Source organism: Rutidosis leptorrhynchoides, chromosome 3, assembly GCF_046630445.1.
Source record: "Rutidosis leptorrhynchoides isolate AG116_Rl617_1_P2 chromosome 3, CSIRO_AGI_Rlap_v1, whole genome shotgun sequence".
Taxonomy (NCBI): Eukaryota; Viridiplantae; Streptophyta; class Magnoliopsida; order Asterales; family Asteraceae; genus Rutidosis; species Rutidosis leptorrhynchoides.
Window position 1 is genome coordinate 533296695 of NC_092335.1, and position 19619 is coordinate 533316313.

Consider the following 19619-nt stretch of genomic DNA (forward strand, 5'->3'; position numbering starts at 1 on the left):
TCTAAAATCTAAAACTTAAACCTTAAAGTCTAAACCATAAATCCTAAATACTAAACCGTAAACCCTATACACTAAACTCTAAAACCTAAACCCTATATCTAAACCCTTAACCTCAAACCACCAACCTATTACCGTACACATTAAACTTTAAACCCTAAACCCTAAACCATAAACTCTAAACCCTAAACATTAAACCCTAAACTATAAATCCTAAACCATATACCCTAAACCCTATACACTAAACCATAAACCCTAAACTCTAAATCCTAAACTCCAAACACTAAACACTAAACACTAAACCCTATATCTATACTCTAAACTATAAATTGTAAAAACTAAACCCTATACCCTAAATCCTAAACCAAAAATTCTATAATCTAAACCTTAAACCTTAAAGTCTAAACCATAAACCCTAATCACTACACCCTAAACCCTATATACTAAACTCTAAACCTTAAACCCTAAATCAACCCTAAACCCTGAACCACCAACCCTTAACCCTACACACTAAACTCTAAACTCTATACCATAAACCCTAAACCATAAATTCTAAAATGTAAACCCTAAACCCTAACTCAAAAACCTAAACCCCATTCTAAAATCTAAACCTTAAACCTTAAAGTCTAAACCATAAACCCTAATCACTACACCCTAAACCCTATACACTAAACTCTAAACCCTAAACTCTAAATTAACCATAAACCCTAAACCACCAACCCTTAACCCTACACACTAAACTCTAAACTCGATACCATAAACCCTAAACCATAAATTCTAAAATGTAAACCCTAACTCAAAAACCTAAACCCTATACACTACACCCTAAACCATAAACCATAAAACCCTAAACACTAAACCATAAAATCCTAAACCTAAACTCTATATCATAAATTTTAAAAACTAAACCCTAAACTCCAAAGCCTAAACCCTTAACCCTAAAATATTAAAGACTCTCTTTTAATGTATAAAGAGATAATGTAACCTTTTGAGGTTTTTTAGAATTCTTCGGTGTAGTTTTCCACAAATTCGTTAATGTCATTAATCTTTTAAGGTGGTCATCAATTGTGAATAATGTCATAGCGTGTTGTCTTACAGTGAGTATCTTTTGAATCTCTGACAAATCCTTTCACATAATTGGTCATCCTGTAAGAATTAAATCAAAATATATATTGTTAGAAATGTGTATATTATTAAAAAAATATTCAAATTTGTAAATTGTCCAAACTCTTCCTTCAGTCTTTAAAACTTGTAACAATTAGTCTAAGATTTAGTACTATAACCTCATACCCCACTTTCGTGGGATTGAGTGTTGTTGTTGTTGTTGTGTATTTAGTACTATAACGTAGCAAGAACATGGAATATGACTACTTCTCATAACCATAACTCCAATACAATATTACTTATAGCATGTTTCTCCCTAACCAAAATTGGCAACAGACAAGAAAGCTAACACAATGAGCCACACCAACATTCACATTTATTAAATTGTTGAAGCAATGAATGGGAAAAAAATAGATAAATAAATAAAAGTTGACTTACATTTTCACCATCAGAACTGACAATGGCAGATAGAGTACTGATAGAAAGCTGCACATTAGTTGCAACGCACACTTCAAACCCTTTGAGAACGCCTCCGAGATTTAAGAAGTGTATCCTTCAAGTCATATTTGTACTTCTACTCATACTCAAATTAGTTACACAAAATGTTCTCTAAATCATCATGAAGTAAACATAAAATAATAATGAAACAAAAATAGGAGATAATGTTGACAAAACATATATGATCTATGAACATCAAAACCCAACTATATTTACTAATAAACGAATGCAGTAAATTAGAAGGTGATGGAAACAACAACCTGAAGAATTTAACGGGGCAAAGAAAGTGCATGCTGATGCAATTGGCTGGGAACTGAGGAAGTAGTCACTCCAACAACCAACCCAGAAACAGCAGCAGCTGAAATTGGGCAACGATGATATACATGAGACACTGTATTAATTACAACAGTGCAGCAGCTAATATGTCACACAAATGACCACAACGACGAAGACGAAACATAAAAACATGAACATGGAAAATAATTAAAAAAAGATTATAATTAAACGTAACCCAAAAAAGTAAAAAATAATTAAACAATCTTACTACAAAGTGCTGTGTGGAGTAAAAGCCAAACTAACATGCATCAACATTTACATACAAATATAGCTTGTCATAACAAACATAGCACAAATAATAAAACCTGATATTATTTAAAAGGAACAAATGTATTTTTTAAACAAAAAACTTTGTTGCATAACTACAACATAGAGATTAGACACAACACAAATATTCGTTCTAGACAGGATTCGAACATGAGACCTCTTGCAAGGAATTCAAAGCCCTATCTTGTGGTTGTTTAATATACACTAATAATACAATATTAATTATTAATTATAGTATAAAAGTAAGAAAATGCTTCAGCGAGACTGTTTGATCGAACCACGTGTTTAGATCTTGCATTGATGAGGTTACAGATGTGATAGAGAACCAACATGCTCATCGCCACCGTTGCTAAAGTACCCTAATGCTTAAGTTCACGAAAACCATTTACACGACCAATAACATTTGTAGTTAAAAAGATAAAGGGAGCTGCATTAGAACACCAGACAACTAAGTTTAGTATTTTGATATTAATATGAGAGTTATTGAGTTGTTACCAGCGGTCACACCCTTGGCTAACACGCTGAATTAAAATTGTTAAGTGGCCAGCGTAAACCCATTTGGCTCATTCCAGTCATCCGATTGGACTTTATGAATTGTTAACTTATAATTCAGCATCGACTTAAAGTGAAATGTTAATTTATAATTTGGCATCAACTTAAAGTTATGAGTACAGTCTCCACTTATTTGGGTTATCTGCTACAGATAATCCTCTGATTACATAGGCTATGTGCTACCTTAGAAAACAGTGTGCAATCAGACATAGGTTTAGTACATAATTTTTAATGGATTGAATGTGTCCAAAAGGTTATGTCACCCATAGTCAAATCACTTGTAAATAATCTAAAAAATGAATAACAAAGTGTTTGTGTGTCAATCTAACATAAACGGGCACTGATAGTTAAAGCTAAGGGGTATAAAATACTATTAAATTTTAGCAGGAAATACTATTAAATACGATACAATTTTACACAAGATATTTATTTATTTATAGAATGGATATACTTAAACCTTGCTACAACACTTATAGGCAGTGTACCTAATCGTACAGTAGTGTAGTTTTTAGTAAGTCCGGTTCATTCCACAGGGAATCTTTTAAACAAAGCTTAACGCTATATTAGTTTTAATTTATAAAAATACAAATATATATAAGTAATATTATTATTATAAAGGGGGGTTTTTACCGTTTAATGACCGGTTTGTCGATTTTAAAACTTTAGTCGCAGTTAAAACCTAATGTAAAAAAAATAAATATAACTTAATTTAAAGCGTAAAGTAAATAACGATAATGAAATTGCGATAAAAGTGTGATAAAATAAACTTACGATAATTAAAAAGTACGATAATTAAAAGTGCAATTAAATACAAAAACAATAAATAAAAGTGCGATAATTAGAAGTGCAATTAAATATAAAATAAAGGAAATTAAATATGAAATAAAAGAATTATGCTTATTTAAACTTCCGTAATCATGATGTTTGACGTGTTGATTTTAGTTTATTTCCATGGGTTAATTGTTCTTTGTCCTGGATTATTTAATATGTCCATACGGATTTGTCCATAATAGTCCATCAGTCATAAATATAAAGAGCGAAAGCCTTCGTCAAATTATTCTTATTCCCGAAGTCAAATATTCCAACTAATTGGGGATTCGAATTGTAACAAGGTTTTAATACTTTGTTTAATGAATACACCAGGTTATCGACTGCGTGTAAACCAAGGTTTTACTACTTTGTTAACAATTACACCAATTACCCTTGAATGTAATTCACCCCTGTTTCAACAAGTCTATTAACTATTAATCCAGTTCCGTGTCCGGTAAAATGAATAATTATTGGTATTTATAGATATCCCGCCCACCGTACCCAGTCAAGCGTATGTGGTTATATATAAATACGTCAAATTATAAGTTTGTATATTAAATTAACAAGGTATTGTTTAGTTAATATAAAACCCATTAATAGCCTATAGTCTAATTTCCACAAGTGTCGTTCTTTTATCCAAACCTCAATTATGGTACAAAGCCCAATTATCCAATTTTAATATTTTTAGCCAAACATCATGATTACTTCGATTTAAATAAGCATAATAATAATTTAGCTACGAGATATTAATGTAAAAAGGTTGAACATAACTTACAATGATTAAAAATAGCGTAGCGTTACACGGACAGAATTTCGACTTACACCCTTACAACATTCGCTAACATACCCTTATTATTAGAAATTAAAATTAAAATTAAAATTAAAATTAAAATATAAATTATATATTATAATTACGTATATAGATAGAGAGGATGGATATATGATATTTTTACGATCAGAATGCACGAGCTTTTATAGACAGTTTCATATTTTGGGGCTCCGCGACTCGCGGTATTTTTCTTCTTCAAACTCCGCAACTCGCGGAGTTCGTAAATCCAGCTCACAAAGGTTTGGCTCCTAGCTTGCCGACGGTTTATAATATATAAATAATTATAAGAATTATTTAAATATTATATTATATTTATGTGCATAGTTGACTTGTAATTTTTAGTCCGTTGCGTTGAGCGTTGAGAGTTGACTCTGGTCCCGGTTCTGGATTTTCGAACGTCCTTGCGTACAATTTAATATCTTGTACTTTGCGTTTTGAATCTTGTACTCTTGTAATTTTGAGACGTTTCTCATCAATAATTGGAACCTCTTTTATTGTATTTTGTACTTTTGAGCTTTTTGGTCGTTTGGGTCTTCAATTCGTCGAATCTGTCTTTTGTCTTCACCTTTTATTATTTAAACGAATATCACTTGTAAATAGAACAATTGCAACTAAAAGCTTGTCTTTCTTGAGGAATAATGCTATGAAATATATGTTCGTTTTTAGCATTATCAAATATTCCAACACTTGAGCGTTGCTTGTCCTCAAGCAATATAGTCTTGAAATACTAGAATCACTTCTTTATTCTTCACACTTTGTACATCAGTGATTTCTATACGGCGGTATAAACAATGGTAGTAACGATGTGGTTTACAGTCCCACATGACTATAAAATTTAGATCCATTAAGGAAATTGGATCTTTATGAAAATATTTGATCTTTTTGAAAATTCAATCTAGTTTTTACCCTAGATAAGTTTTTCGGAATAACCCTTCATCGGTGTTTGCAAATTCTTTTTGTAGGTTTGGTGGGTTTCAGATTTGAAAATTTTAGCTAAAAACTTGCGATTTTGTGTCACCCACTTGCTAACCTTGTATTAGGAAAGCAACACGTCCAGTTCACTTGTCCCGTATATTACCTTTCGATAAACTACCGTCCGGTTGTAAAGGAAAGCGTTGAACAAGCAACTGTTAAGGTAATGTCCCCTGACATTCTTTTAATTATGGTCTATAACGTGTCGAACGCAATTACTATCCTTGGTAGGAGCAATAGTAAAGCTCACCCTTATAATTTTTCGGTCTGGCACAAGGTCCTGTCTTTGACCATACTATGCAACCACCGTTCTTACGGTTGACACCCGATTTGATTCAGATGACCTAATGAATTCCAGGTGAATTCCTAGGATTTTACGTTCAATGGTAATGAACGCATTGAAAATGGGTTTTCAGAAAACAAATCAGTTTATAATTTGATCAAAATATTTTCTCGTTCAAGTTCGAGTTTAGATATCATTGAATTCCATGAGTTTGAATTCTCAATCTTTAAGGTCAATCTCAAGGATTGAGTAATATCAGTCTTAAAAGCTGATTTTTGATCTTTAAGGAGATTATCCTTTCTGGGGATCTGATTCATTAGTCTTATCCAGCTAATTTGCACGGCGTCCTCCCCATTTTACGAGACAGATCCTCTCATGGTTAGGATAAGTCTGACCACTTGGCGACCCTGTTTGATGCCGAGGTCCGTGGATTTCCTGCTGATTTTAGAGATAACTTTTCTAGATTTTTCGTCCACCTACAGCTGGTCTGGACGACAACTTCATGACCTAAATCAAGAAGCGCGTTTCTTTTTCGGAAGACTTTACTTCCTTTTAATGATGGAATTGTTTCATCGTGTAGATCCATCTTTCTTACAGTAAATCGGGTAAAACTTTTTAGTTTAGTCTAAAGCAAAAGTATCTTTAATATGTGACATATGTTTAAAATAACTTGGTAAATTTTCCCACACTCGGCTTTTATTTTTCCTTTTTATTGTCCTCTATTCCATTTTAAATGAATTTTAACATTTTGGTTTGTTTCTCAATTTATATCCTTTCCGAGGTAACAATAATTTCTGTGTTAACACCTAGTTTTATCGTTCATAAATATGTATAAACATGATTTTGAGTTCATTTAATTGAAAATTTTGAAAAATTTTACTAGAATTGGGTAGTCAGTATATAAGACTAGGGCTGTTCTTTATTATCAGAGAGCACTAGATTCTAATACAACTACTGCTTTACTAGTATTTTTAATGGTAACCAAGTGTTTAAGGTAAAAATTTTAAAATCCGAAAGAATTTAACCCCTTCCCACACTTAAGATCTTGCAATGCCCTCATTTGCAAGAAATCAGTAACAATTTAAATTATTGAGGGTGATTAGCGTAGAAAAATGATTAAATTTTACCAAAGTTTCCAAACATATTGTTGTTTGTGTTGAATGATAAATGGTGCACATCATTTGTTCATTCCGTCTTGTGGTTATTTCACATATATTTTGCATCTTGTCGTCAAAATTAGTTGCTTTTGCTGAACGTAATGTCAGTCTTTAAAAATGTGTTGTTTTACCCTGTTGTATACATAAGATAAAGTGCAAACATATATACATATTTTTGAAGTTTGGTATATTACCCCACATTCAAAAATTATTAAAATCTAATAATAAAAGTTAGAAAATTATAAAAACTATTACAATATCAACATAAGTGCTAAATGTAGTAACATTACAAAAATAAAATAAATAAAACTAAATAAACTAGGGTTGTTACTGATACCAGTAGGAGTTCCATGCATAACCGTATGTGTTATAGAATGCTTCAGCTGGGTTATAAGTAGGATACGGTGGTTGCATCTCTATAGACCAGGGAGAAAATATGGGCGTTGGAGTAGGAATATAGTTTCTACCTACATGTTGGCAATGTGCTATGATTTGGTTTTGATGAACTTGCCAATCTTCAAATGCTCGATGTCTAGCATTTTCATATTCTTGTGAAGCTATAAACCTTTGCATTTCTGTCATTTCATTTCCCCCTCCCACATTACCTGGCTGTTGATTTCTCTTAACCTGTGGATGTCTTCCATTATATCTTACTGCGGCGTTATTTCGCCTTTTCAAAACCTTAGCACCATGATATACATTTAAACCAATTGTATCGTGGGGTTCTGGTTCTTCGACTAATAATCCCCCCCGACTTATATCCACATCGAGATACTCAGCAATCAAAGTAATAAATATACCACCTCCTATTATGCTATGCGGTCTCATCCCCCTAACCATAGCTGATAAATAATAACCCACACAATACGGTATACTTACAGCGCTTTGTGGGTCTCGAATACACATGTGGTAAAACAAATCCTGTTCATTTACCTTTTCCTTGTTCTTACCTCGCTGTGTAATCGAATTGGCTAAAAACCTATGAATTACTCTTAACTCTGCTCTATCTTTATCCAAATAAGAGTAATTTCCCCCTTTAAATCGGTGATGGCTAGTCATTTGACTCCATACACCATGCGTATCAAAATTTTCGTCTATCTTTCTACCATTTAGTATCAACCCTCTACAATCGGCAGATGCTAACTCCTCAGGCGTATATATACGTAAGGCCTGAGCCATGTCTAGTAAAGACATGTGGCGCATCGAACCTCCTAACAAAAATCTAATAAAAGATCGATCGGTTAAACTAACTACCCGATCATTTATTTCTATACTACACAATAATTCTTCACACCATACTTTATATACAGGTCTACGCATGTTGAATAAACGTACCCAATCGTTAAAAGTAGAATTACCATACCTCTGTGTAAGTAATTCCCTAATTGGCCCGGCCAATTCTACAGCTTCTAACGGTGCCCATTCTATTACCCTAGGTACTTCAACAGCTTTAGAATGAAGAGTATGCAAGCCCCTTTGGTATTTTGGATAATCTATCCAACGTCTGTCAAATCTCTAGTTCGGGTGCAACTCTTCCAAGTGCATATCTGAAAATGTCATAACTGGATGAGGTATATCTTGTTTATAATAGCTATCAACATCCTGTTGTTCCGCATTCTCAGGAGGAGCATTGCGAGCTTGGGATGAAGATTCACCCCTTTCAGTCTGCAAAACACATCAAACACAATTTTTGTGCATCCAAATATGCATTAGTGTCAGCAAAATCATCAATCAAAATAATTACAATGACATGATCAATTTATATCAAACTTATGCTCATTTTCATATTTTTATCAAATCTACACTTTTTCAAATAAGCATATACGAAAATGTTCGCCAAGTTCATAAGCATTCAACTCAAATAACATGTCAAAATAATCATTACTAGCAATTAAACAAGTTTCAAATGGCATTATCTCTCAAAAATCAAGTTCATGAATTTTAAACTTGAAAAAGTCCACTTTAATTCTCAAAATCATGTTTAGGCTCAAGGTTTGGATCATTTAACTACCTAAACATGTTACACTACTCAATTTAGCAACAATTCATGACAAAAATCGGCCATAACCTGTTTATATCAAAAAGCCCCAAATTGCTCAAGAACACAAACCCTAGATTACTCAAAATTTGAAGTTTAAGGCTTCTAATCATGTTAAATAGCATCAATCTAGGTTATACAAGCATAATACATAAACAATTTAAGCATAATTACACTAAAAAGCATCAAAATCGAATTGGGTATAAATTTGCTCAAGAACACTAAATTTTCGGATTAAAGGGTGTTTTGGTGTAGAAATTTACCGTTTTTCTTGAGTAATTCCTTGATAGCATCCTTCTCAACATGATTTTGTGAAAGATTTGATGAAAAATTGCCAAAAATTGCGGATTTGTGTGTGTTTTCTCGGTTGTTTTTCGCAGTTTGTGGGTGTTTTGTGTTGGGGACTGATCTGTTCCAGCGTTATATTTTTTTCCTGGAATTTTGGTCCTCCGCGACTTGCGGTGTTTGCACATTACAAACTCCGCGAGTCGCGGTGTTTGTATTTTTTTTTTATATAAAAACCTTAACTTATAAAACAATTAATTAATTAATTTTAAAATTTTGTTTCCCTTGTTATTTAGGACGAGGTCGTTTCGGAACGATGTCCTAGTCCGTCCCTCGACAAAATTTTAAAATTTGTCAATTTAAAGCGCGGTTTTAAAAGTAAAGATTTTTGGGTTTTTTAATGTTTTTGGCATACTTTAATTCAATAAGATTAAAAATAATGATAATAAAAGTTCTCGTCCCTCCCTCGGGTAGAGCAATTTCGGTTCAACGACCTAGTCTTCAACTCACAACGAATTTTAAAAATCATATTTTTAACTTAGCGAAATAAAGTAAATTTTTGTTTTTAAATTCACACCAAACTTAAATTTAAAATGCATAAAATTAAAAAAATTCACACCAAACTTAAATTATATTTTTGTTTTTATACATACAAACTTATATTAAAAATATTAAATTTTCAAATATTTACAATTTTAAATATATTGATTTAAAAAGTTTACATTGTCAATTTAAGATTTATATATTAATTTTAAAAACATGGTAAAAATAGAATTAAAAATCTTTTTGGCTTTTATCCCACTTTAATCAATCAAGTATTATCAAAAATATACGCCCCTCTTTTCGGTAAAGTAATTTCGGTTCCATGACCTAATTTAACTTATGACGAATTTTTGAAATATTTTGTGTTGATTGATTAAAGATATTTATACCTTAAGAATAAACGTTAAATTTCGCAGTGATGTAATAAATTTTTGTATGATATCAATAATTTCGGTCGCAAGACCTAATTTTATTGAATACCAATTTAATACTTTATAGCGAATAAATTAGTGTTTATTATCAAAAGGTTAAAAATAAAAATAAAAATGAAAACTGTACAAACTTACCTGTGAAATAGATTTCTTAGTGATATGCTCTTGCCCACTCATAAGATAGTCGGACTAATTGATTTTCCATGGCTACATAGGTGTAACCTCGAGCATTTAATGTTTTTTCTTCTAAACATATGAACGGTCCATCTCTGCATAAAGTAACAAATTCGGTATTTGAATAGGTTTGATTATTTGAACATTTACCTTCGTGTGACCATTTTCCGCATTTGTGATATTTTTCAAGGTGTCGTGCTCTTCTTTTCGGTGCGGATTTTGATTTTCCTTTACCAAATTGTAACTTATTATCTTCGCATCTGGATTCTTTTCTTACTCCGTCCAATTTACCTCTAATTAATGATACTATTTCACTCAGAAGTGTGTCATTATTACGTTTAGTGATCAAAGCGTGTAGCATTAGACCATGGTTTAGTTCACAGGAAGTCTTCATTTCGTAAAAACCTAAAAAAAATAAAAATTCAGAATGGGGGGAGAAGACTAGTTCTTTAGGGTCTGCTAGGGAAAGACCATTCGGGTTCCATTTTCGAGAACTACACGAAAACAGAAAATCTAACTCTAACAGAAATACATATTATCCTTTAAAGACTTGATTCTCCATACACTTAGTTAGCTGTGGTATCGAAATTGTGATTAACTTCGTTGTCGACTTCCATCGGACTATCTATGTAATGTTTAACTCTGTGACCATTAACCTTAAATTCAATCCCATTTGAATTTATTAATTCTATCGTTCCGTATGGGAAAACTCTTTTGACTATGAATGGTCCAGACCATCTTGATTTCAATTTTCCAGGAAATAGCTTGAGTCGTGAATTGAAAAGAAGAACTCTGTCTCCTTCTTTAAATTCTTTTGAACTTCTGATTCTTTTATCATGCCATTTCTTCGTTCTTTCCTTATAGATTAAGGAATTTTCATATGTTCCATGTCTTAATTCTTCTAATTCATTTAATTGACTTAACCGTAGACGTCCGGCTTCATGTAAATCAAGGTTGCATGTCTTCAAAGCCCAAAATGCTTTGTGTTCAATTTCTACTGGAAGATGACATGATTTTCCGTAAGCGAGTTTAAAAGGTGTGGTTCCAATTGGAGTTTTATAGGCTGTTTTAAAAGCCCAGAATGCATCCTCCAATTTAATGGACCATTCCTTCGGATTTGATCCTACGGTTTTCTCTAGAATACGTTCTAAAGCTCGGTTGGTATTTTCAACTTGTCTACTTGTTTATGGATGATATGCGGTGGAGATTTTATGAGTTACTCCATATCTTTTGAGAACTTTCTCAAGTTGATTATTACAGAAATGAGTTCCCCGATCACTTATTAAAGCTTTCGGTGTTCCAAACCTTGCAAAAAGACATTTTAAAAAGTTGACTATAACTCGTGCATCGTTAGTTGGGAGAGCTTGTGCTTCCGCCCATTTAGATACATAATCAATGGCTACGAGAATACAGAGATTATTATGAGATTTTGGAAATGGACCCATAAAGTCAATACCCCAAATGTCAAATACTTCACATACTTGAATGACATTTTGTGGCATTTCATCACGTTGACTTATTTTTCCGGCCCTTTGACAAGCATCACAGGATTTGCAAAGAAGGTGTGCGTCTTTGTAAATTGTAGGCCAATAGAATCCAACATCATAAACTTTCCTTGCTGTTAGTTGAGGCCCATAATGCCCTCCTGTTGGTCCTGTGTGACAATGGTTTAAGATTTGATTGGCTTCATCTCCGAATACACATCGGCGTATTATTTCATCTGGACAACTTTTAAACAGATGTGGATCTTCCCAGAAATAGTGTTTTATATCACTAAAGAATTTCTTTCGTTTTTGGTACGATAATCCTTTTTCAAGGAATCCACATACTAAGTAGTTTGCATAGTCAGCAAACCATGGAATTTCATTATAATCTATCTTCAATAGATATTCATCAGGAAAGCTGTCTTGTATGGCCGATTCATTTAGAACTTCTAATTCGGGATTTTCAAGACGAGAAAGATGAACAGCGGCGAGATTTTCTGCTCCTCTTTTATCTCGGATTTCAATATCGAACTCTTGTAAGAGTAAGATCCAACGGATTAATCTTGGTTTGGCATCTTGTTTCGAAAATAGGTATCTAAGAGCAGAATGGTCGGTATAGACCACCGTTTTTGCTAGAACGAGATATGAACGAAATTTGTCAAAAGCAAAGACAATAGCAAGGAGTTCTTTTTCAGTAGTTGTATAATTTGTTTGTGCTCCTTGTAACGTCTTACTAGCATAATATATAGGTTGAAATCGTTTTTCAATCCTTTGTCCTAAAACGGCTCCCATTGCAAAATCACTTGCATCGCACATAAGTTCAAACGGTAGATTCCAATTTAGTGTTATCATGATCGGCGCATTAGTGAGTTTCGCTTTAAGAATATTAAAAGATTTGATACATTCATCTGAAAAGATGAATGGAGCATCCTTTTCTAGGAGTTTATTCATAGGATTGGCAATTTTAGAAAAATCTTTTATGAAACGTCGGTAAAAACCGGCATGCCCTAGAAAACTCCTAACTCCTCTAACATTGGTGGGATGTGGAAGTTTAGCAATTACATCTACTTTAGCTCTATCCACTTCAAATCCTTCCTTTGAAATTTTATGACCAAGAACGATGCCTTCTTTAACCATGAAATGGCATTTCTCTCAATTAAGTACTAGATTTGATTGTTCGCATCTAATAAGCATTCGTTCAAGATTAGCTAGACATGATTCAAATGTATCACCGAAGACTGAAAAGTCATCCATGAAAACTTCCATGCATTCTTCTATCATGTCGTGAAAAATCGCCATCATGCACCTTTGAAAGGTTGCAGGGGCGTTGCAAAGTCCAAATGGCATACGTTTGTAAGCAAAAGTACCATAAGGGCACGTGAATGTGGTTTTCTCTTGGTCCTCGGGTGCTATTGGAATTTGAAAATATCCGGAAAAACCATCAAGAAAACAATAGTAACTATTTCTAGCTAATCTTTCCAACATTTGATCAATAAAAGGTAAGGGAAAGTGATCTTTTCTGGTGGCGTCATTTAATTTTCTATAATCAATACATACACGCCATCCTGTTACAGTCCTAGTAGGAATAAGCTCATTTTTTTCATTTGTGATGACAGTCATGCCACCTTTCTTAGGCACGCATTGAACTGGGCTTACCCATGGACTATCAGAAATTGGATAAATTAAACCTGCATCTAGCAGTTTAACAATTTCTTTCTTAACAACATCTTACATATTAGGATTTAGTCTCCGTTGGCGTTGCACATACGTTTTATGACCTTCTTCCATAAGGATTTTATGTGTGCAATATGAAGGACTTATTCCTTTAATATCATGAATCTTCCATGTAATGGCTGGTTTATGAGCTTTCAACACAGAAATGAGTTGAGATTTTTCATTTTCAGTAAGAGAAGACGATATTATTACAGGTAATTCAGATTCACCATGTAAATAAGCGTATTCTAAATGGTTTGAGAACTTTCTCAAGTTGATTATTACAGAAATGAGTTCCCCGATCACTTATTAAAGCTTTCGGTGTTCCAAACCTTGCAAAAAGACATTTTAAAAAGTTGACTATAACTCGTGCATCGTTAGTTGGGAGAGCTTGTGCTTCCGCCCATTTAGATACATAATCAATGGCTACGAGAATACAGAGATTATTATGAGATTTTGGAAATGGACCCATAAAGTCAATACCCCAAATGTCAAATACTTCACATACTTGAATGACATTTTGTGGCATTTCATCACGTTGACTTATTTTTCCGGCCCTTTGACAAGCATCACAGGATTTGCAAAGAAGGTGTGCGTCTTTGTAAATTGTAGGCCAATAGAATCCAACATCATAAACTTTCCTTGCTGTTAGTTGAGGCCCATAATGCCCTCCTGTTGGTCCTGTGTGACAATGGTTTAAGATTTGATTGGCTTCATCTCCGAATACACATCGGCGTATTATTTCATCTGGACAACTTTTAAACAGATGTGGATCTTCCCAGAAATAGTGTTTTATATCACTAAAGAATTTCTTTCGTTTTTGGTACGATAATCCTTTTTCAAGGAATCCACATACTAAGTAGTTTGCATAGTCAGCAAACCATGGAATTTCATTATAATCTATCTTCAATAGATATTCATCAGGAAAGTTGTCTTGTATGGCTGATTCATTTAGAACTTCTAATTCGGGATTTTCAAGACGAGAAAGATGAACAGCGGCGAGATTTTCTGCTCCTCTTTTATCTCGGATTTCAATATCGAACTCTTGTAAGAGTAAGATCCAACGGATTAATCTTGGTTTGGCATCTTGTTTCGAAAATAGGTATCTAAGAGCAGAATGGTCGGTATAGACCACCGTTTTTGCTAGAACGAGATATGAACGAAATTTGTCAAAAGCAAAGACAATAGCAAGGAGTTCTTTTTCAGTAGTTGTATAATTTGTTTGTGCTCCTTGTAACGTCTTACTAGCATAATATATAGGTTGAAATCGTTTTTCAATCCTTTGTCCTAAAACGGCTCCCATTGCAAAATCACTTGCATCGCACATAAGTTCAAACGGTAGATTCCAATTTGGTGTTATCATGATCGGCGCATTAGTGAGTTTCGCTTTAAGAATATTAAAAGATTTGATACATTCATCTGAAAAGATGAATGGAGCATCCTTTTCTAGGAGTTTATTCATAGGATTGGCAATTTTAGAAAAATCTTTTATGAAACGTCGGTAAAAACCGGCATGCCCTAGAAAACTCCTAACTCCTCTAACATTGGTGGGATGTGGAAGTTTAGCAATTACATCTACTTTAGCTCTATCCACTTCAAATCCTTCCTTTGAAATTTTATGACCAAGAACGATGCCTTCTTTAACCATGAAATGGCATTTCTCTCAATTAAGTACTAGATTTGATTGTTCGCATCTAATAAGCATTCGTTCAAGATTAGCTAGACATGATTCAAATGTATCACCGAAGACTGAAAAGTCATCCATGAAAACTTCCATGCATTCTTCTATCATGTCGTGAAAAATCGCCATCATGCACCTTTGAAAGGTTGCAGGGGCGTTGCAAAGTCCAAATGGCATACGTTTGTAAGCAAAAGTACCATAAGGGCACGTGAATGTGGTTTTCTCTTGGTCCTCGGGTGCTATTGGAATTTGAAAATATCCGGAAAAACCATCAAGAAAACAATAGTAACTATTTCTAGCTAATCTTTCCAACATTTGATCAATAAAAGGTAAGGGAAAGTGATCTTTTCTGGTGGCGTCATTTAATTTTCTATAATCAATACATACACGCCATCCTGTTACAGTCCTAGTAGGAATAAGCTCATTTTTTTCATTTGTGATGACAGTCATGCCACCTTTCTTAGGCACGCATTGAACTGGGCTTACCCATGGACTATCAGAAATTGGATAAATTAAACCTGCATCTAGCAGTTTAACAATTTCTTTCTTAACAACATCTTACATATTAGGATTTAGTCTCCGTTGGCGTTGCACATACGTTTTATGACCTTCTTCCATAAGGATTTTATGTGTGCAATATGAAGGACTTATTCCTTTAATATCATGAATCTTCCATGTAATGGCTGGTTTATGAGCTTTCAACACAGAAATGAGTTGAGATTTTTCATTTTCAGTAAGAGAAGACGATATTATTACAGGTAATTCAGATTCACCATGTAAATAAGCGTATTCTAAATGGTTTGAGAACTTTCTCAAGTTGATTATTACAGAAATGAGTTCCCCGATCACTTATTAAAGCTTTCGGTGTTCCAAACCTTGCAAAAAGACATTTTAAAAAGTTGACTATAACTCGTGCATCGTTAGTTGGGAGAGCTTGTGCTTCCGCCCATTTAGATACATAATCAATGGCTACGAGAATACAGAGATTATTATGAGATTTTGGAAATGGACCCATAAAGTCAATACCCCAAATGTCAAATACTTCACATACTTGAATGACATTTTGTGGCATTTCATCACGTTGACTTATTTTTCCGGCCCTTTGACAAGCATCACAGGATTTGCAAAGAAGGTGTGCGTCTTTGTAAATTGTAGGCCAATAGAATCCAACATCATAAACTTTCCTTGCTGTTAGTTGAGGCCCATAATGCCCTCCTGTTGGTCCTGTGTGACAATGGTTTAAGATTTGATTGGCTTCATCTCCGAATACACATCGGCGTATTATTTCATCTGGACAACTTTTAAACAGATGTGGATCTTCCCAGAAATAGTGTTTTATATCACTAAAGAATTTCTTTCGTTTTTGGTACGATAATCCTTTTTCAAGGAATCCACATACTAAGTAGTTTGCATAGTCAGCAAACCATGGAATTTCATTATAATCTATCTTCAATAGATATTCATCAGGAAAGTTGTCTTGTATGGCCGATTCATTTAGAACTTCTAATTCGGGATTTTCAAGACGAGAAAGATGAACAGCGGCGAGATTTTCTGCTCCTCTTTTATCTCGGATTTCAATATCTAACTCTTGTAAGAGTAAGATCCAACGGATTAATCTTGGTTTGGCATCTTGTTTCGAAAATAGGTATCTAAGAGCAGAATGGTCGGTATAGACCACCGTTTTTGCTAGAACGAGATATGAACGAAATTTGTCAAAAGCAAAGACAATAGCAAGGAGTTCTTTTTCAGTAGTTGTATAATTTGTTTGTGCTCCTTGTAACGTCTTACTAGCATAATATATAGGTTGAAATCGTTTTTCAATCCTTTGTCCTAAAACGGCTCCCATTGCAAAATCACTTGCATCGCACATAAGTTCAAACGGTAGATTCCAATTTGGTGTTATCATGATCGGCGCATTAGTGAGTTTCGCTTTAAGAATATTAAAAGATTTGATACATTCATCTGAAAAGATGAATGGAGCATCCTTTTCTAGGAGTTTATTCATAGGATTGGCAATTTTAGAAAAATCTTTTATGAAACGTCGGTAAAAACCGGCATGCCCTAGAAAACTCCTAACTCCTCTAACATTGGTGGGATGTGGAAGTTTAGCAATTACATCTACTTTAGCTCTATCCACTTCAAATCCTTCCTTTGAAATTTTATGACCAAGAACGATGCCTTCTTTAACCATGAAATGGCATTTCTCTCAATTAAGTACTAGATTTGATTGTTCGCATCTAATAAGCATTCGTTCAAGATTAGCTAGACATGATTCAAATGTATCACCGAAGACTGAAAAGTCATCCATGAAAACTTCCATGCATTCTTCTATCATGTCGTGAAAAATCGCCATCATGCACCTTTGAAAGGTTGCAGGGGCGTTGCAAAGTCCAAATGGCATACGTTTGTAAGCAAAAGTACCATAAGGGCACGTGAATGTGGTTTTCTCTTGGTCCTCGGGTGCTATTGGAATTTGAAAATATCCGGAAAAACCATCAAGAAAACAATAGTAACTATTTCTAGCTAATCTTTCCAACATTTGATCAATAAAAGGTAAGGGAAAGTGATCTTTTCTGGTGGCGTCATTTAATTTTCTATAATCAATACATACACGCCATCCTGTTACAGTCCTAGTAGGAATAAGCTCATTTTTTTCATTTGTGATGACAGTCATGCCACCTTTCTTAGGCACGCATTGAACTGGGCTTACCCATGGACTATCAGAAATTGGATAAATTAAACCTGCATCTAGCAGTTTAACAATTTCTTTCTTAACAACATCTTACATATTAGGATTTAGTCTCCGTTGGCGTTGCACATACGTTTTATGACCTTCTTCCATAAGGATTTTATGTGTGCAATATGAAGGACTTATTCCTTTAATATCATGAATCTTCCATGTAATGGCTGGTTTATGAGCTTTCAACACAGAAATGAGTTGAGATTTTTCATTTTCAGTAAGAGAAGACGATATTATTACAGGTAATTCAGATTCACCATGTAAATAAGCGTATTCTAAATGGTTTGGAAGTGGCTTTAACTCTAATTTCGGAGGTTCTTCTATCGATGATTTATATCGATATCTGTCTTCTTCTTTTAGCATTTGAATTTCTTCTGTTGTTGGTTCATATCCATTAGCTATAAGTGTAGCTAACATTTCAGCTTCATCAATTGGTTCAGTACCTTCTCCTAAAGAACATTCTCCTGTTTCTTGTAATTCTGGAAATTCTTCTAACAATTCTGCATGTGAATCTATAGTTTGAATATAATAACATGTATCATCTGCAGATTGCGGTTGTTGCATTACTTTATCAACTAAAAAGGTAACACTCTCGTCCTCTATACTTAGGGTCAATTTCTTACCGAACACGTCTATCATTGCTTTAGCCGTGTTTAAGAATGGTCTTCCTAATATGAGAGGAACTTGAGAATCTTCTTCCATGTCCAGAACAACAAAATCTACTGGAAATACTAAAGTACCAACTTTAACTAGCATGTTCTCCATTATCTCTCTAGGATATTTTATTGATCTATCGGCTAGTTGTATACTTATTCGTGTTGGTTTCAATTCTCCAAGGTCTAGTTTAGTGTATAGTGAATATGGCATTAAATTTATACTATCACCTAAGTCTGTCAATGCTTCTATCGAACTAAGACCACCCAGAAAACATGGAATTGTGAAACTTCCTGGATCAGATAGTTTTTCTGGTATCTTATTCAACAGGACTGCTGAACAATTAGCATTCATAGTAACGGCCGAGAGTTCTTCCATTTTCTTTCTATTTGTGATTAGATCTTTCAGAAATTTAGCATATCTAGGCATTCCTGAAATCACATCAATGAAAGGAAGATTTACATTTATCTGTTTAAACATATCCAAGAATTTGGATTGCTCGGCTTCAAGTTTCTCTTTTTTCATTTTACTCGGGTAAGGAAGTGGTGGTTGGTATGGTTTAACATAAGGTTTAGCCTTAACTGTGTTATCTTCATTAACCTTTTCAACTACCGGTTCTTTTTCCTTATCTTGCTCAGGTTGTGGTTCTTGTAGAGTAGGAATAGCTTCATCAGAAATTACAGGTATTTCAGGTGGTTTAAGTGTAATATCACTTCTTGTGGTAATAGCTTTAGCTATTTCATTCCGGGGGTTAGCATTTGTATCACTAGGTAAACTTCTCGGTTTTCTTTCACCTATTAACCTTGCTAGGTTACTTACTTCTTGTTCCAAATTTTGAATAGAAGCTTGTTGATTTCTAAATGCTTGAGCATTTTGTTCATTAGTTTGTTTCTGAGATGTGAAAAACTGCGTTTGAGTTTCAACTAGCTTCGTCATCATATCTTCTAAATTTGGCTTTTTATCATCGTTTTGTGGTGGTTTGTTTTGAAAATTAGGTCTTTGCTGATTGTAAGTATTGTTGGATACTTGTTGACTGCTAGGACCTTGTTGGTTGTTGTATGGAATATTTCG